Consider the following 21,837-nt stretch of genomic DNA (forward strand, 5'->3'; position numbering starts at 1 on the left):
GTGAAGTTCCCAGACCAGACAGCTGACAGAGACACAACACAGATACTTGTGAAAGCGTTGCGGCGCATTTTTATTCAAACAAAAATAATAAAATACATATTTAAACAAAAACACTGCTCACCGTGCTAGTGCTTCCAGCACGCGTAGCAATTGCTTTTTCTTTTTACTTTCAGTATTGTTTTTCATCTCTCTCGCCTCTTCTCCTTCTTCTTCTCCTTCTCCTTCTCCTTCTCCTTCTCCTTCTCCTTCTACGCCTTCTCCTCCTCAAAAGCACCAAACAAAAGAACAAAGGACTGGCTTTCCAGACCCTTTTTAAAGGCAAGTGACCAGGGTTACTGCACATTAATTTTCAATTAGGCAGGGAGGGAAGTTTAACCTCCCAGCCCTGCCATATCCAGCACACACTATGCCACTCTATATATATTATACATGAATTTACAGTGGCAGGCCTCAGCCCTGCCACACTTACATAAAGAAAGCAGTTAAATTATATCAACTCAACTGAAATATTTAAGGAACTAATAATGGCAAGCTTTCGATTAGTTTCTTCTTCTAGCATTCTAATAATTCTGTGCTGAAACTACCTTTTGGAGGTAGGATTGGTTATTTCAGTCAGATGAACTCACTCTCTGATTTTTCTCTCGTGTGAAGATGAACAGTAGCGAGTCTACCCAAGTGGGCTACCATTATTAATGCCTAGTGCTGAAATGCTTTTAATAACAAAATGACTGAGTCAAAGTAGTCCCTTTTGTACAATAGCTAACTGGATATATTTAACACTCTTTTCAGAACCTGGATTGCATAATACCTTTTCTACATGGAAATCTAATTGAATTCTGCACAGCATTTAAATAGATTAATTACAGTAGGTCTTGAAGGTTTCAGTTTCCCAACATTAAAATGCGTCTACAGTCAACTGAACATCTGACTATGGGTAATACATTATTTAAAAAGTGCTGAACAGACATGGATAATAACCCACTATGAATGATCATGGCCAACATTTAATAATTGATTACTAAGGAGGTAACAAGTGATTGTATCATGAACATATATGTCAATCTTGTAATTTAATGAAAGTAAAACATTCTCCTCAAGGACACCTTGGATCTGTCGTATATGCATGTGCCACAAATTGCCACTCTATATACAAATAAAAAACTTAACATACAACTTTGTAATTTTATTATTATTTGAGAGCAGCAGTTTTTTTTTCTTGTTACAGAATTACTAAAGTACGGTTATTAAAGGGAACTGTCATCCATCCTTAAATATTACAATTTGATTAATTTGAGACTGAAAAATTAATTACGTGAGCTTACATATTTAATTGCTGACTATAATAATGTCATGTAAAACAAAATCAGCTGAAAAGTTTCCATATACATATTTTACAGCATGTATTAATAAATGAAAATGCCAACACTAATGCCAAAGGAACCTGGAGGATGTGTTTCTGATAAAGTTCTATGTAATGTGCTATGCTGATTCAAGACAAGAACATCAGAGGCAGGCATAATAAAATGAGTCAACAGAATGCTCTGATTGGCTGAACAACAGTGAACTTTAATTCATCAGCTTCTTCATTTTATTGTACTGAACATCCAATTCCTTCTGAAATTACATACAGCATAATTAACAAGAAAATTAAATGTGTGATTTTCCTCAAGTAACCTTTGACATTTTTATGGAAATAATTGCTTTAATTAGTTTTAATAGTTTCCTCATCTTACATATATTAATAAGAACTGATAGATACATTAGTAATTTACTAATTTACTGTATTATTTTTTTTTTAATTAATGCAAGATTTAAAAGAAAATGCAGATGGGCATATTATTTCACAACAAATAATTTAATTAAAGCAGAGGAGTAATCAAGAAACATTAATAGCATTACAAATATCTACAAATATAAAGTAGTAAAAGTAATAATAGCATTGCATTACTTTGCTGCCAGATTCTGTAAAACAAGTCAACATCCATTGCCTTCCATTGGAGTATTTGATCTACATTCTGCAGCTCATTAGAAGCCATGGAATTGAGTAGCCTGCTATGCTATACATACTTCACAGGTACATTTATTTTAGCCCCTGGAGGATATCATGTTAGCATAATCTACTGATACATTTCAGTGTACAAATTTCCTGACAGCAGATGTTGGGTCTTGAAACTTGTGAATCTTTCTTAGCTGGGAGTGGAGAAGGTGCCTGTCCATCTGTATGTACATTTCATATGCCACACTTACATTTGTATGTCCACATACAGTACAGGATGCTTCCGAAACTGTAGCTGCATAGTTATAATTACAGTCATGGAAACAGATGTATGTTACTAAAATAACTTTTTAGAAATAAATAGTGTATGGGGGATATGGTGAATTTATCCGGGCCAACTTTTGATCCGTGTTGGAACTTTGAAAGGTAACTGGTGTTAACACCCCTGCTGCTCTTTGAAAGTATATGCTTTTATTAATGTCCACAAAGCCAAGACCTTTGTTAATTTGTGATCTGAAAGACAGCATCTTCAACAACATTGGGTAATCATATTCTACTTTACTTATTCCACTTAACAATTCCACTTTACTTCATATTTTTTTGTATTATATTTTTTTATGGGAGTCTAATGCATGTGAAATAGATTAGTTGTGTAGATGTTACTGTATTGCAGATCATTTTGGGATTATCATACTTTAAAGATAGGAGGCTGTGTGGTCCAGTGGTTAAAGAAAAGGGCTGGGGCTTGTAACCAGGAGGTCCCGGTCCAAATCCCGTCTTAGCCACTGACTCATTGCGTGACCCTGAGCAAGTCACTTAACCTCCTTGTGCTCCGTCTTTCGGGTGAGACGTTGTTATAAGTGACTCTGCAGCTGATGCATAGTTCACACACTCTAGTATCTGTAAGACGCCTTGGATAAAGGCGTCTGCTAAATAAACAAATTAAAAAAAAGATACAGAGTTTAAGATAATACATTGAAAATAAAAAGGACTAAAAGGATATGACCCTTCTTTAAATCATGAAAACATTATGATAATAAAGCATCATCTGTGATTAAAAACGGCAGTTACTTTATGTGACAATAGACATTTATTTGAGATATTAGTGCATTATAGACATACACACAAGGGGTTTCATGCAGAGAATCCACATCACATATGGCCAGTTGATTTATGCTAACACAGAAATAACTTAAACACCTATGGGCAATGCTAATTCTTAGGTAGACATGCTGTCTCCTAATGGTAGTTTCTTATGGTGCAAGACTGAGTACATAGGTCTCTAGTCATAAAAGATGAATGAATCTTGGACATCTAATTTATCAAAGGCACGGCTAACTGTCTTCTTTGTTTGCAGATAAAGGGCTCTGTAAAACAAACACAATCTGAAATCTTAATTGTTCTCAATGAATCGTGCTCTGCAGAATTTGCCCGTCCTTGTAGATAAATACTAATACGCTTTTTTAATATTTAAGATATTTTGTAATTTTATTTCTGTTCTTTAAATATGGTTACTTTCTGTGTATTTCCCTAAAATGGGTGAATCATAACCATACAAATACACAATTGTCCAGACTGCAATGTTACTAGACAGTTCTTTAATATAATTTAACAGCAATGTTGATAATGCAAATATGGAAAAGGAACTCCACCCGGAGTGCCGGATGTGCCCTATAGCTTGGAGATCGACGGTTCGAATCCAAGCCATGCCACTGCCAACCGTGGACGGGAGTTCCCAGACGCACAATTGGCCAAACGCTGCCCGGGCGGGGTAGGGGTTAGGTCGGCTGAAGAGTCCTTGGCTGGCCGGGGGCCTGCATGGTCCTCCGACGCTGTAAGTTCTGAATATGGCTGCACGGCGGGCTTGCAGAGTGAAAAAAAAAACAGACAGCTGATGGCACTCGTTTCAGAGGACGCGAGTGCTCGTCTTTGTCTCTCCCGAGTTAGTTATATTATGAACCATGTTACAAGCTGGTTAAATACACAGCATGTACAGTACATAGTTCGAAGCATAGTAGACTTGTACAATATATTACTGTATAAGTAAAGCCAGACTGGGAGTATGCTATAGAATACATTCCTAACTCAAATATATTTAATTTAATAAATGGTGGGTTAACAGCTGTGTAACTATATTCTTTTTTTTAAATCATTATATTGCCGTATCAGACTCCATGAGAACAGTGAGCGATTTCTGAACTACATAATTCAGTCCAATAAACAAATGGTTATTTTCTAAAGCCACAGGTTCAAATGATTTTTAAACTCCTTCCCAGCAGCAGTGTAATTTGGTGCTAATGGCATAAAGATACCCATGGTGCTAAAAGGCAAGATTAATCAGTCACCTTTTGTTACAACCAATTCTCAGTACAAAATAATTTTCACTCGCATGAGCCCCAGCAATCTTTCAATCACACTTCAAGCAGAAGTTCAGTTACATTTTTGTTTCATTTTTTTAAAATATAATACATGACCCCTAAGAACAGACATATTTATAGATCAGAGATGCCATATTTCCCAGTTTACCTATGTAAAATAAAAGTATACACTGTACAGTATTCACCATGAACTGTAAAATGTGACTAAAATCTCCTGAAACATTAGATACCGTACAAGGAAACACAAAATAAACACTTTATTAAAATTCATATTTTAAAACAACTCTAATAAATAAAAAACAAAACAGCTTGCAACTAAATGTATTTTGCCAAAAGTGCGTGCGTGTGTGTGTGTGTGTGTGTATATATATATATATATATATATATATATATATATATATATATATATATATATATGTAGAATGCATGTTTTACAAAAGTGACAAAGTAAAGTCTTCTAAGCATTAGTCGCACTACAGACAGCTGGTAGAACTGTAGGCTAATAGAACAGGCACAAGGGTTCTGAAAGTGGTTTCACAGTGGGTGAGATTAAAAAGGCATCTAAGATCCATGGTAGCTAGAAAACATTCAATTATAATAGCAAATTTTCCAATTAATCCATTTCTGTCAATATAAATGCTTGGCTCTGTCATCATTTATCATGATCAGTTTAATAGTGTCTCCCGTTGACCTGTTCATCTGGAGTACCTGCTGCAACCCTTTTCCATTTTGCAGCTCATTAATTTTACAAATTTTAATTGTGTATATTTTTGACAGCTTTAATTTTCCTGATAGACTGTCATGGTTTTATCAAGATTTGACCAGAATGGAAAAAAAAAACGTGTTATGCATTTCCAAACCAATTGTAGGTTTCAAAAAATAAAAATAAACAACTGTATTTGTAGTCATTCATGAATAGGCATTTGAATTGTAATACTGTGCACATTTTTTTTTAATGGTAAGAAAGTGACATATAAATATAAATGACACATTTTATTCTAAATGGCAAATAAAATTAAGTTAAAAAGATTTTGTGTTGTGTGTATAGTTTAATACAATATGAACAAAGTCAAATTAAAAACCCATCTTACATTTTGAAATGTTAAACTGCCTTTTAAACAGAGGGTTGCTTTCACAACCAAGGCTAGAGACAGTGTAAAGTGTCCTGATCAGGCAGATATAAATCTGTAAGCAAACAGAAGAGACAGAAGCAGTAATCAGGTTCAGTAATGTTCAATAATCAATCCTTGAACCAGAGACTTGTATGTCAAAGCTTTTGATAGGCAAGGCATGTAGTGTACCATCCTATCCAACACATGCTTGTGTCACTCGCCTCAGAATTCCATGACTTGTACACCGGTTTTTACAGTACATGCATTTTAAATATATACTTAAGTCTTTGCTATAGTCTTTTGTCAAGTGAACCATGTGTTACCTTCAGAAACTATCATGACATTGTATAGCAATACATAATTAAAAATATCTTACCCCCACAAAGCCCCATGAAAAGGTAAGCTACTTGTAACAATTGTAAGTCCCCCTGGATAAGGGAGTCTGCTAAGAAATAAATAAATAATAATAATAATAATAATACTTGCTCTTTAATACTTAATTTGTCTATCATGTATGGTTGTCAGGTTTAAGCCAAGCCAAATCTACACCTGCTGAAGGAACATGCCTCATTAAATATCAACAATGGCTTAAAAAAAATTATGAATAAAATATGTCGCGCATCCTACTGCATCAAATATATCACTATTGAATTCACAAATAATTTGGCTGTACTGTACCAGTACTTCAGTTAAAATGTTTTTTATAGGTTCTCTAACATTTGAAAACAAGATACCCCACAGGTTTCTAAAAACACTTTCAATATGCAATATGCCTGTGCATTCAGAACCATAGCTGGTTTAGGGCCCAGCCATGTGTAAAGGGGTTGGTTAACAAATTGATAGTATCATAATTAGGGTGTTTTGATTCCTACAGCCCATGGTGGCCACTCAAAGACTAAAGTGTGGACCATTTTTTTCATCTTCAATAGCGTTTTAATATTTAGACTGAAAGACCACGATATGTAGTGAGTAGTCCTAAATCTCAAAGTATATATATCACAAGGACAACTGACTGGATCAGACAATTGTGTGGGAATCAGGAGATGTGTTTGACTTGACTCTGCAAACATTTAAAATATGCGCCGGTTATCGGAGACTCTGCTTCGTGTACCATCAGAAGTGTCACGTAGAGAATCGGACACTGATTTTTTTGTTCCTAGTGCCTATTCAATGGCATGGTGCAGAAAGTCTTTTGATTTCCACATGGAAAAGAGATCACTCCATCGGTGCTCATGCACTGAAATTATAGCGGTCGGGTGCTATATAAGCATTTTCATAACAAATCGATCAAGATTCTTAAGTTAATTCTTAAGTCAAGGTTCTGCCGATTGAAAAAAGCTTGACTATATCACTGATGGGATGGAAGTCAGGACAAGGTTATAAAAGCTGATTTCCTTAAAGAGGTTTCCTATGGTGATGGGTGTTCTTTTCAAATCCTTTCACTCGATCCTAAGTCTTAATCAATCAGTACTTTGTTCAGAATACATAATAATAAAAAAAAAACTTTAAGATTTACTTCACAAATGTGTTCTCAGAGGCAGTAACATACCAATTAACAGTAGTAAAATAATATCAAGAACATCAAATATTATACAATTCCCCAAGTTACCTCCTCCACCAATTTGAAAATATGATGCCTCACACATTCATTATATTAATTTAAATGAAATGTTTACTAAATAAATTGTTCACTGTTTCATGTATTGAATTTATTGTTTTATAGCTGTCAGTGAAATGAACAAGAGAAATAGAAAGCAGTGGAGCATGAATTTAATATTTTTTAGAACTCTGCCTTACTGAATATTCCCTAAGCCATTTTTTAATTGAAGACATATGGTAATAATCATACAGCAATGTTTTCAGAATGCATTGGTACCTTCTAATGCTAATTACATCTATGGCTGTGTTCTTCCATTGCCTTGCTTGACATTAGAATGGGTTTTAATTTTAAAATTACACTTATAATGATGTAGCTTCCTTATAAATGTTCACATTTTCAAATAAAAAGATATGGTGTTAAAATAAATTGTGTAGTCGGATAATAATGATCATTATCTAATTTCAATATTTAGGTTGTCTGCGGCAGCTTCAGGAATTCAAACAACTAGAGAAATGATGGGACAGGTTGTAGCCTGCCTGGAACACATGACCAATAAATGTGGGTTTTTAATAATAATAATAATAATAATAATAATAATAATAATAATTTTTAAAAAAAACGTACGGTTGAATCCACTTACTTGCAATGTGTATTTGTGACCGATGAATAAACAACTACATTCTTGATTTTGGGGTCTGGATTTCTCGATGCCATCTTAGTCCCCCTCAACATAACCTAACAGTGTACCTATCTGTCAACCGATTTTTTGGGGGCGGTAAATCTGTATAATACATACAATAGTCTGTGTTTGGAGAGAGTGTGTTTGTATATTGCTATAGTAAGGCGGTCAATCAGTAATATAATATTATCATTTCTTTATAAATATATAGTATGTGCATGCCTGCCTTTTGTTAAGTATTGTAACATGGAGGTGGAAAATGAATCAAGACACAGGTATGCAGCAAAACAGCAGGGTCTTTATTTGCAGTGCAGACAGCAAACAGGTTTAGATGATTGTCAGCAAGGCAACACTCCTTCCATCACCAACCGCTGAGTACCTCCAGGCTCTCCTTAAATAGCTCCACAGACATACACAGTTGAAACATTGTAAATGCTGTACACAATCAGAAGCTCCGATCGGTTCCCTCCCACCTGCCTCTGACAGGTGCACCCCTCAATCCCTTGTCCACCTTTCCCGCGCTGACGAGAAGTCACCACTGGTGCAAGGTTGCATCCATTAGTTAGTAAGGGTGAGCTCTTTTCAAAGTCCTGTGAGCCAGCAATTAATTACTAGCACCAAACAGTCTCACGCAAGTGTCTGCAAGTTGCGTGCTCTGACCTGGCTTGCAAAGCATAGTCCAACACGCATAAACAGTCCGACCACAGATACACGGTTCTGCCCGCGCTCGTTGTTATAGTATATTTCATACGCAGCATTGAAATTAAAACAAAAACTATTTTGTTTCTGTGTGTATTTGCTTCACAGCCATTTGTTAGATAAAATGTAAGGTTGTAGTTAACGCCTACCCCATAAGTTAGCTTTAAAGTATCTACAGTATTTTTTGAAAGTAATGACTTCAAGGTAATGTTGCATTTTTCTCACCCAAAATACATTTTACTCACATAGTATGTAAATTACTCAGTGACCCAAAACTTTATCTGGAGCTCTGTGTATAGGCAGGTTGAATCCAGGCCTGGACATTGTTGTGCATTGATTGATGCCAGTGTGTGAATTACAGTGTGTGCAGAGGAATAATTGTACTGCATAAAGCAATTGAACAGTGTACTGATGCACTGTGTAAATAGAGAACCTTATTGTAGCTTGTGACATTTAAGTTACACTGAATCTCTTAACTGGTTTTATAATAAAGCATGATTTTAGAAATACTGGTTTATAACATAGGCTACATCTATACTGAAATGTAAAAATGCATTATTCTGTGTTGAAATCTACACAATAAACCTAGATTATGTAAGACAATGCCTAAAATGCCATTGAGAATAATTTTTATTTCCAAAAAGAGGAGAAAAATGCAAAGTTAAAGCTGGACATCAGTCAATTATGGAAAGCGAAAAAGTGTATTTTGAGAAAAATGCTGACTGTATTAAAAGATGTTTGATTTATCATTGCATATCATTGTGTTCAACACTGGTATCATTGTGCTTCATAACATATGAGCACACAAAGTTTAATATCTGCATGATTGCTGTCGTCAGGCTTTCAGATACTTTTTCTCAATTATTTTTCTTTGTCAACAAAATGTTGTTTCACATAAGACCATCGTTTTATTACATTTCCTCATGTTAAACCAAAGGGTGTCTGCAAATTCACAATTGCTACTATACTAGCAATTTCAAGACAGTATGCCCTCTGAAACACTGTATGTTGTCATTATGTTGGGCTTATTGTAGCAAAATAAGGTTAGCAAGTACTTTTACATAGCAAATCTCCTGCAAATACGTTACCTAATAGCACATCTGTTTCTGAATGACATTGCATGTGCAATTCCGTCTTCAAATTTGTGAATCATTTTTGCCTCTCACAACTCACAGAATCCCATCACAGGACACAACCTTTTTCAGCAAAAGGGTAATTACTGAATTACTGGTCAAACTATCTCATGGCTTTTGTTGAATCCAAAAAATTCAAAAGCACCGATCGCTGTTGCATAGACAATTCTTACATGACCTTTTACAGAATGTGGCAGAGAACATGAAGAAAGGAACCATTGACATGAATGATTCTGAACAAGGAAGTACATTGAGCTATGCAACCTCTTATAAGGACTGAAACATTGACTAACCCACTTATATGTGCTGCTCTTCATTCATCATGCCTGTCAAAACCTGCAAAACTTACAAAGCCTTTTTGGTCCCATGTTTGCAAGCCTATGCTGACAGGAAGTGATATCAGGGTTGGTTGCTGCATAAAGTACTTCATCAAACTGACCTTACTGTACTTTAGCTCTGCCTGGTGGAAAGGAAACAGAATTAAACCAGTGTAGGCACATTCCGAGGGTCCTTATAATCACACAGTACCTGAGTCACTAAGGGATAGTTTATAACAGCTACACTTTTGTAATATATAACGTATTACACGTTTAGTAGGGTTACCTCTAACACTTATATAAACTGTAGGTGCTTTCAAATATGACTTATATTCTGAACAATCTATTTTTGAAAATACATCTGATTAATTTGATTAAGGGTGTAGTAATGACCATTAAAATATATATTTTTTCAACTCTCAGCTTAAACTACATAATAATCAAAGCAGAAGTTTGTACTGGTGCTAATAAAATGGTTCAAAGAAAACATATCAGTTAAAGCCTTACTTTTGTTTTGTTTTTTATAAAAGCCCAAAGTTTTAGAAATATTTATTTAGGGGTACCTGCATGCAATACACCTCTTTGTTTATGTTTCCTAGTGCACATTATTTAAGTGCAGTACAGTTTCCTTGTAGGGGATGTGTTGTTGTCCACATATGGAATTGTATATATGAGATGCTACTGAAATCTATTAATTTGGAAAAGACATTGCATTAAACAAAATAAGTATAATAAACTATTATTTTAGAGTGACTAGTTAGGTAATTGGCTCTGTTTTCTGCCTTTTTTGAAAAGCCAGATTTGAATGTTACCTCACAATTGCAACCCACATGGCTCATGATGACAGAATCAACGGGATGCCTCAGTTCCCCATCTGGCTAATTTTCATTTTTCACAGAGTGAAGAAAGAGGAAATTAACTAAGCCCAGGCATCTTTTCCTCCCTGACCTGCAGGAGCCCACAGGCTAATGCAGTTCAGTTCCCCCTGTGGGCCCCCAGCCAATATCTGCAATTCAGCACAACCAGGTTTCAACATTTCATTTTAATGTTTAATGATAGTTACTTTAAACTGAAGGGTCACCAATTCTATTTTACATTTAAAGATCAGGTTCTTGCATCAAAGTTCATTAAAATAATGCCTGTCTTTATGGAGCACAGCAATCACCTCCTAGCTTATCAGTTGTTTCTTCAATTGGAATGGCAAATCAGCCCAATCAACACCATTGCCCCTTACCTAGATGTCATCATCTGCATGTTATGGAGAGCTCAGTCTAAATATGTATATACATACATACATACATACATATAACTTTACTATATGCTATAAGCACAAAATACATGTGCCAAAACCAAAAGATTGAACTGATACAGTAATTGGGGGAAATCACCACATGGGGATGAAATTTTAGCCCTAAACTCCTGGGCAGTGATTAATAGTGCTTTAGTAAAGCCTCCATTTTTGCAAGGGGCGGAGCAGCACTTACTTTCTTTCCCTCCAGACGCTCCTCTTGTAACTCACTGCTCCTTCTCGCTGCTCCTTCCAGGTCCTACCGCTACAATTTATGTAGCCCTGACTGCTCACTAAACCCTGTGACAGATGTAATCCCAACCCAGTCACATCTGCCACTCCCAGTCTAGAGTGACAATACAACAACCCAATAACCAACATAAACAGGGACTAATTTAGCAGGGGAATCCTCCCAATTATTAATGCAACAGTGTGCTCCCAGGTCGATGTGATGTATTCATTTGCATTTGAAGAAGCTGTGGTGGATAATAATAAACATGCATTTGAAGCATTCTGAATAACATAGGAAGCACTAAACATTGCCCTCATTTTGCAATTTACTGTTAATGTAACACAGAGGCACAGAGACACTTCTAGAAGGTTGAACAAATCACCAACTTCATAAACGCATTTCTGAGGTCCTCTCTATAAAATTATTCATTCAGTCCCATCCCTGTCTGGTAACTTGTCTGTATAAATGGACTTCAACCTTTTCAAATCTTTAAGGGAAATAATAACACATCAATCTGTACCTCTTTACTCATAGATAACTAATATAAAGTTACATTTTGTCATGTTACGCTATGTCATGTCCTTTTCTTGATTTGTGAAAAGTTTGATAAAAGCATTTACAAATATAAAGGTGTTCTCAGTTGATAATTAGCCAATACAATGTTTCTTTTACAGCCACCTTTACATTTTTATGATGTTGCAGTGAATGTGAGTAGGTTTGAGTGCCGTTTCTCGAATAATAATTTGTATTATTTGCTGTTTCACTCGAATACCCTACATTGATTACAGGAATAGGGAATTGTGGTTTTTGTTTTGTTCAGGGGTTTTGTGTTACTTATTGTAAATAGTTAGAGAGCCAGACGCTACGCCTGTGACGCGCTGCCAACTGAGCTTGTTTACAGGGAATTGCAGCCGATGATTGGACGGCTGCGGTTCCTTGACTGGCTGGTGGGCGTGTCTCAGGGAGCATCTTGCCGTAAAAGGAAAATGCTGACACACAGTGGGGCTGAGTAGCCTGGACAACGCAAACTTAGAAAAACAAAGACAACTTGTGTGAGCACCAGTTTTTGAGTATTTTATTTTTAGTATAATATAATTATGATTAGTTCATTGATAAAATTATCCTTGTCTTGTTTGTAGAAAATGTGTGTATATATATATATATATATATATATATATATATATATATATATATATATATATATATTGTTCCAACAAAACATCGACCATGTTTTGGATCTTGTGTATTCCCACTTGAGAGACTTGTTAGAAAGATCAAGTTTGTACATGCCTCCCCATCAAATCCCCATTGGTATAAACCATTTTTCAGCTGTGGCCTTAGATATGCAAAATATTGGTTTCTGAACCCAATTTAGTGTGAAAAGAGAAAAAAAATTCTCTGGCTTACCTTTATCTTAACCTATGAAGAATGGGATTCATTATTGGAAATTCATATTCATATTGAATGTTACTAATGAGGTGATTGCAAAAGCAGTATTAAAAGGTGCTTGGGGAGCACAGCTTGTTTAATTGGTCATGTTAATTTTAGTTAACTCTTTAGCCATCTGTGTGTATGTGTTATATTTAGAAATAATATATTGTGTTGACTCACCCTTCATGCACTTATAATCTACTCTCCTCGCAATGTGAAACATTATATATTTCCTTTTCAGACAGGTATAGCTTGTGTATGCTAATATGTTAATAGTTCAGCTTGCTATTATTATTTTATTATTTATTTCTTAGCTGACGCCCTTACCCAGGGCGACTTACAAAAAATACATATCAAGAATTACAGTACAATTAAGAGCAAGATACAAAATACAATGACTTCTGGCCTAATAAGAGCAAATACAAAACACAGTACGATTTGATGTCGGGGCACTTCAACAGCAGATAACAGTGTTGATAGTTACATTAGGTTTAGCTACATAGGTTGCTTTTAGGTCAGGGGTTACAATTTTGCTCAAGGATATTTACATATTCAATATATCCTCAACATCCAGCATAAGTTGCAGTTAAGACTGTGGTATTGAGGTTACTGTAACTTGAATAAGGCATTACAATGATTTCTGGTATTGTGTGTGTGTAATGTATCAAATGGTTGGTGCAGGAATCAATCAGAAGACGAGATTTCAAATGTAAAATAAGTGAGATTTATTAGCGGCCTGCAGTGGTATAGCAAATCAAAAGCAAATAAATGAAAATAATTAATAAAAAGAAAAGAAAAATAAATTCACATAATTCAACGACAATGTGAAGAACTAAAAATACAAAAGAACATTTTTAAACAAAACAATACAGGCTGTTTAATCACCTTAATCCCACACAGAGTGCTCATCAACTCAGTTGTCAATTCAGAGCTTCCTGCTCTCTGTCCCTTTCTCTCTTGAATGATCCAACAACTATTCCCATTAGCCCCTCCCCTGGACTAATTCCAATACTCCAAAAATAATAATCCAAAAAAAGGAAGTGAACAGGAAGTGAACGTCAATCCCTCCTCTATCCAATGATATGTGTTTCAAGCATGTAATGCAAAGTACGGTGGCCCTGTAAGTCATCAAAACGAAGTCTGTGAAGCGCACTTCAGACACCTGCGTACCAAGCACCAAGCACTAGGTGCACAGAGCACCGTGTGCTCTGGGTGTACTGCACCATGCGCACAGAGTACCCTGAGCACCATGTGCACTGAGCACCATGTGCACTGAGGCACTACGCGCACTGAGGCACCGAAGTACTGTGCGCACCGCGTACCATGCGCACCAGGCACTGTTTGCACTGCGTACCGTGAGCGCACCAAGTACCGCGTGCACTAAGGCACTGTGCAACCGAGGCACCAAAGCACCGTGTGCTCCGAGTGCACTGAGCACTGTGAGCACCAGGCACCACGTGCACCAAGGCACCGAAGTACCAGGGGCTGAGCATGCACCAAGGTACCGAAGCACCGGGGGGCAGCTATTGCAGCAGTGCCTATCCTGACCGTGTGTAGTCACACACCTGGTCAGCGTGCAGCATATACCAGTGGGACACAAAGGCTGAAGCCGCGAATGGTGAAGAAACACAACAGAGAAAAACAGGCCCGACACACCAGGGTGGGCGGGCCGAGGTAGTCGCCGAGGTCTACTCAACAGTAGGTCGGAACGCAGCCCCGGTGGAGGAATTACACGGCTGACTGGCTGTTGTTGTCTTTTTTTTGTTTTTTTGATATACTTAACTGCAGCTAATTTTCACAGCACAACACAGGCAAAGCGGAGATGTGTGACAGGCTCGATAGACACTCAACAACAACAGTATAATAATTTAATATATATTTCGCCCAACTGCGCACACAACAGTCGGCGAATCACTCAATGGCAGGGATACAGCAGAGCCTAACCCCGGCAGAGGAACGGTGTTCTCCCCAAGAATGTAGGCTGAAAAGACAACACACAAACACACTTTTAAATAATATTGCACAGGCACTCATATGACTCACATATGACAGACAGTAAACAGTAAAGACAGCCTGCAACACAACCGAGGCAGGCTGTGGAAAAAGGCACGGAAAGCACAAGAAGAGCTAGAATGGAGCTGCTGATTCCAGGAAAGCGGCAAGCCAGCTTTCAGCACGAATGCAGGGGAACTGCCGTTGACTCAGAAAAGCTCTTTCAAAATATGCTCAGTTGCTAAACACATATGTCTTACCTTACCATCTTGAGAGGCAAAAAGAGGAATGGCTTCCGTGGGTTGACGGGTTTAATCCCTCAGTAGGCGGGACCAAGGACATCACCCCAGGAAGGGGCCTATCAGCAGCTCTGATATAAAGAGCTCAGTAATACCCATAAGTATGTTGTTGGTCGTCTTCGAATTGAAAGGGAACCAATATGATGATGATTTCCATTACGAGAGTAAGCCAAGATAGCACCAACTAAGACGTAGCTTTACAGTAAACTAATGTGATCCAAGGGAGTTCTTACTGCATCTATTTGAACAGACTACTAGATTTGTTTTGTTTTTATGTATATGTGGATTTGTAATTTTTAATTTAATTGTTTTATTTACTTGTGTTTTTGTTTAGGCATTCATTAGTGTGTGTATATGTGTCCTTCTCACATATAACAACAAGTCTTGGCAACATAAACTTGTTTATACATTTGAATGGACAAACTGTTCCAGCAATTCATATGTTAAATTAGGACCATGCATATATTAGATTTAATAGTTGCACATTAGCTGACACAATGCCCTATTGGAGCCATGAGCTGATTCAATACACAATTACATGTATAAAAAATGGCAATACTTGTTACAAATATTCGTTTGTACTCTTTGCTCGGCACAGGCCTACTATTAACATTACTAATGATAATAATTCCATTCATATGGGCCTGTATTTACCTACTATCCTGTAGGCAGATACATTGGGTACACTCTAGAAGGTTAATATGGACGTTAATATGATAATGCTTAATAAAGTTTCAATAAATGGACTGTCAGGAATCATATCAGCTGGCCAGAAAATGTATAGTGAAACCGTGTCACAATGGGGAAAGTATTTCTGAACTTTACTGAATTTTAATGAGATAAAGACACAAACAGATAATCTGAGTCAACACATTTTCTAAAATATGTTTTTTTCCTGTGATATTTCAGACCTTGTTAGAATTTATATTTAGTGTTTTCAGATACAACCCTTATTAATTACCAATTTAAATCCATACTTTGTTTTAAGAGGTCATCATTAATTGGGTCATTTCAGCTCTAATAGCTCTTCCTGACTGTGATATTTCAAGTTCAACACATTTTGGTTTTAGTAATTAAAGTGTGCACGTACCACAGCCCACTTATCACAGTAACGAGACAGAACATTAACATATTAATGTAATGGATGAAAGACAACAACATTTTAAATACACACCATCCATAATGATATATGCATATGGCAGTGTGTCAAATTGTTAGATAGAGGTTATTCACTTTTGAGTGATATTTGTTTTGGTGCCTCCAAATATATTATTTAAAGCCAGTGGGTGCAAAAGCTTGTATAGGTTAGTATGCTTCTTTAATGTGACATATAGACAATTCCGATCACTTATTCATGAAACAGGAGCAATTTATGTGTTTTGCAAAGAGTTTATATACCTGTGAGCTAAAGAGTGGATGTCTGTGAGATGCTGGCCTTCGGAGGACCAAGGCCTTTTTACAAACATATCTTCACTTTTAATATTATAGGATTTTAAATGGTTGAGAACTTACATTTTCTAAAAGGTAGCTGGTATAAAGTCCCTCAAACATGCATCTGATTTTTCAACCTTATTTATATACCATCAGGTCTGATTTGCTGTTGTTGTGCTACTTTGCAGCACTGCTTAAAATGTACCGTGTGTGATAAATATCTCAAAACAATACTGACAGCAGCAATAAAAAGTAAGTAAGCACTCTAATGGCAAGCTCTGTGCTGCTAAAACATCAATAAAATGAATAAAAAATGTACTTTTTTCTTATTTGATAAAGATTCTCAATGCTAATCTGTCAACATCTGACGCAGAAAGGAATATGAGCGAAAATTGCTGGTCTTTTCACTTTCAACTATTCTGTAGGAGAAGTCGCTGTATTCACTCAACGGCTTAAAACGTTATTAATAGTCCTACTTTTTACATTGGCTAATAAACATAAATAAATCACAGTTCTCAAACATCACTAATGTAAGGTCAGCTTACAGTGCTGCAGATCTGAAGTCGATAGGTTTCTAGTCACCATATCAGATGTAATGTATACTGTTTCCTATGCTGTTCCATCTAAGCTTTATTACCAATAATGATCTAAGTGATTGGCAGCTTTGGAGTTGATTGATGCCGACCTCAATTAAAGTATGCAGTATTACAGAAGCTGTTGCTTTGGGTTCTTCAGTATATTTTTAGTTTGGGAGGCGACTGTTTGTGAAAGAAGCACAGTTAAGGCCCACCATCCAAACATGTTTGTTATTTTAAAGAACATTTTAAAAGCTGAAATATGTTTACAATTCAGTAGAACATAAGTTAGTTTAATTTAGCCGCACCATATCAAGTATTGAAAAAAAGGATGTTTAGGATGGAGCATGTCAAAGCTTAATAGCACTCATGATTCATTGCCCATTATATTTACCATTTAAGAAGCTAAAATATTGCAGGGTTTCAGCCTTTCGAAATAACTGGTACAGAGCCATATTTTCTTTGAATTGTTAATGTATGCATATCATGTGCCTTCTATTAATACTTTTAGTATTGTGAGAGCTTATGAATAAAACCAGCCAGAAGCTACATCAATTACAGTATATAGTACACTTGCTGGTTTAAAAAAAGGAAAACATTGAGTGATGGAAATAAGATAAATAGCTTTGATCTAGAAATGTAATACACTTATGGGCCATGGTTTGAAAATAGATCACTAAAATCCACATGAGTTGTATTAAAATATACACCATATTATTTAGAATGATCGGACATTTCATCTTAATTTAATGACAGGCTTATGAGGCAGTGATTGAGTTCCATGGATTGATAAAATCATTCAAAAAAAGCTATTGTAGATTTCAATCACTGACAGCAGGGCTGTCAGTTAAGCCTCCAAATGGCAATAGATTAATTGGGCAAACAAAATATAATCGTTTGAAAAAATATCGATGATTGTGCTGCCCACAGAAATTTTCACCCCCCCACCGATGTGATTATTTTGTTATCATTCCTGTTCATTAAAAGTTTGTGCGCAGCAATGGAATATGAGAGGTAATTAACAGTAACATAGCTTTGCGAGTGGTACTGTAGGAGTACCGGCATAAAAAGGTTTTATCACCTGTGGGCGGCACTGATTGTACTTCCATCAACTAGATGTGGTTGTCGATCAGGAAACCCAGATAGAGCATGCAATACATTATAAAAAAAATTAAAATACCCCATAAAAAAACAGTATTATTCCCAGCTTTAACGGTTCATTTTGAAACTCCAAAGAAGCGCAAAGTATATACAGTCATTTTTTTTTTCAATGTGCACAATTTATTTACATGTTGTTTGCCAGGAATACAAACTTGTCGACCTGCTCTGGATCGGTCCGTGTACATTCCGGCCAATCGTTTTTGGATTCTAAATCGGAAATCGGAAAACCAGAAAACGACTCGTTTTTCTATTTCGGTTTTTCATAAAAACTAAAATCGACCCGTTTTTCATTTTCCAATTTCTGAGTTTAAAATACCAAAACTGATTCAGACTTGTTTTCCCATTTTTCATATTGCTTTTTGTAATATGTGGTATTATCTGTTCTATAGAAAAATGGTGAGCAATAATCCAAATGAACAAAAAGAAAATGAAAACTGCTATAATTGCTTCTGTACTATAAAAATAGGGGATGGATGTTTCCAGTATTCTATTTTATGTACCGGTATTTGTTATTTATTAATTGTGAGGTTAGATTGGGTAACTGTTTGATGAGCACCGTTGCGCCAGTGTTATGGAGAATTTTCTTTTTCTCACAATTCAAACAAAGTTCTGCTTGAGGCAGTATATTGGTAATGAGCAAAGCATGAGTGTGATTCAATTCCTTATTGAGACCAATAAGGAATTAAAATTAAAATGACATTTCATGAAAGGTTTGAAGGTTTAACTCTCGGGGCATTTCCACAGCTCAGTAAATGGATTGGCATTTTCAGATGTGTAAATCAGCTTTTCGTTATTTTTTTACTGCAATGAATGCTCTTTTTTTTGCATGTTAAGTGACATGTTTACAATGATTTTTAGCAAGCCAGTACGTTACCTTATCTTCCCATAATGCACTATTTTATCACACACTTATTTTTTATGAAGTGGCCATTCTGGCTTACATAGCATGCCATACCATTCACATTGTTATATGGTTGGGCAAGCAAGAATAATTCTTCATACAACTGTAAAAAAAAAACACAAGCAGGTCTCATTCCAAAATCTCTGACATGTCTTAAAGGCGCAGGCACACATTTTCAAAATGTTTTGTGGCATTTGACAAAGTGATTTAAATTAATATTTATTTAAAATACACTTGAAGTTTTAATAAACTGTTCCCTGGCATGACAAGCAACAGGCTTACATAAAACTACAAATCAGTTTGCTGACCTTTCCCCCGCAAAATCTATAAAGATATTATTTGCTGATCTAGGCCATTATCATTTAAATTCATAACAATATACCAGCATGGTATATTTGCCAAGTATTTAATTTGTGTTTTCTTTCATGGAAATCTTTCACACTTATGAACAGGATTTAATCAATGTTTTGAATCCTTTACTGCCCTGTAACACCTATGAGTCACCTTGGATAAAGCTGTCTGCCAAATAAATAAATAAATAAGAACACAGGGGTAGTACAATAATGTACAGAACCCCTAAACGGATATCGTGGAAAAAAAATCTTTATCTTGTGCGCATGAATTAATATCGTGTTGACTGCTGCAGACACCTTGTGTTCTCAGTGGATAGGTTAGGAGACAATCACCGTATGTTCCTCATGCCATGACAACTATGCAAAACTGGTGTGCTTTTCGACTCATGCTATTTTTATGTAAATTTCACCCGGTTACAAAAGCTAATGCGAAAGAAATAATGTTTCAGAGTCATGTTTCAGGATTTGTGACTTAATTATCTCGATTTATCATGAAGAAAAATACGCACATATATGCCCTTTGCATGATACAGTAGCTAACTTAATTTCCTCACGTTCCATTGGCTCCAACATTTTACTAATTTATACACATCAAATCATATTGCAGCAGCAGGGAGGGAACAATACACTTCTCCAATATGACTGCATATGACATATGGCAATATACTGAGATGGAGTCATATGAACACAATCCCTGCAAAGCACTGCAGTGCACAAGGGTCAGCAGCCACTAAAGACACAGAGGAAAAAACAAAACAAAAAAGCACACTATAGGCACGAGAGCAAACGCCCTAGACCTGTGTTGAAATGGTATGTGCTAAATATATAATACATACACATATTACACTATTGAACTGAATCGTTATAATAGGCGGTGCCATTTGGCTTCCCTATATGGTTAACTGTGTTTATTTTATATTTATTTTACTATACCATATGTTCCTAATGTATTTTTATTTAATCTGTAATTAAGCCATTTTAGCACAGCCCCACCTGAATTAAAATACAACGATGCCCACCTCAGGCTACAGATAAGTTTGATATAAATTCTCCAAAAAAAGCAGGTAATTTGAACATTTTATCATAATACAAAGGTATGGCAATAGCATACCAGTTCATTTTTTTCTGTTGTAAACATACCCTTGTTAAGGTAATTATGCAGAAAATGTGTTTCCCTGTTTTTAGTCCTGAAAAGTAGTAACATAAATGTACTGAACACAAGTTTCCGTGCTTTAAAAATAACCCTGTGACAGGATGCTGGAAGTGAGACAGGGGTCAACGGCAGGGTGTGTGTGTATGTTAGTGCAATGTTTATTTTAGTTAGTTATTTTTAAATTTTGAAATTCTACACACATTCTTTACATTAGTATTTACATACTTGATATCAAATAAGCAACTGAAGCTACATTCACCATTGTGACACTCAAGAAATACCGTGCTGAAGTTAGCGTCCGATTTTGATTCTCAAGCTGAAGTTAACATTTCCCACACAAGACAAAACAATATCAAATTCTAGAACTAGTAATAAACAACTTAACTATGTATAACACCCTGTGGTGGGTTATGGGAGGAAGTGACATGACACAGAAGTGATGGAGACAGGAAGCACGTAGTTGGGGGTTGGATTTTATTTACAACACCCACAAAAGCAGAAAGTCCCGAGCAGAGGGTTTCAACACAATTGCAGCAAACAAAAGAAACTGCCTCCGTTACCAGCTATGGTAAGCAGAGGCTTGAAATGAAAACAAATAGTCCAAACAGAAGAGAAACACTGCCACAGGGTTTTTCAGTGATCCACACAGCACAGCAGGTGGCTCGGGCTCCCTCTTCAAAAACAGGATAAGTAATTCCTGCAGCTTCCAAGGATCTCAGGGAAAAGTCCGGACTCGAAGGCAGCCGGTCTGGGAATCCTCAGTCTGAATATAAGCAAAGCAAACAAAAGAACAAAACTCACAGCGCTCCCGCAGCACAACTGTCTCAGTCCAGGATAGGGAGCCCAAATGGCAGAACCCCACAGCCTAAATAGTGCCGAGCCCCGCCCCCACAATCAGTGCACTGCCCCACCTCAGCCAATCGTCGAGCGCAGCACAGCTGATTGCAATAATGGGGCTCAACCATGAGGTCCTGCCCCAAGTTAAGATGGCCGCCACCACTGTGGCTTCTGCCCCAACCATGACTCAGCCTTTCTCCTCTGTCTCAGTCCTTCCTGCACAGCGCTGCCAGTAGTCGGGAGGGCAAATTACAAGAGGGACCCTTTTCA

The sequence above is a fragment of the Acipenser ruthenus genome, chromosome 8, assembly GCF_902713425.1.
Source record: "Acipenser ruthenus chromosome 8, fAciRut3.2 maternal haplotype, whole genome shotgun sequence".
Lineage (NCBI taxonomy): Eukaryota > Metazoa > Chordata > Actinopteri > Acipenseriformes > Acipenseridae > Acipenser > Acipenser ruthenus.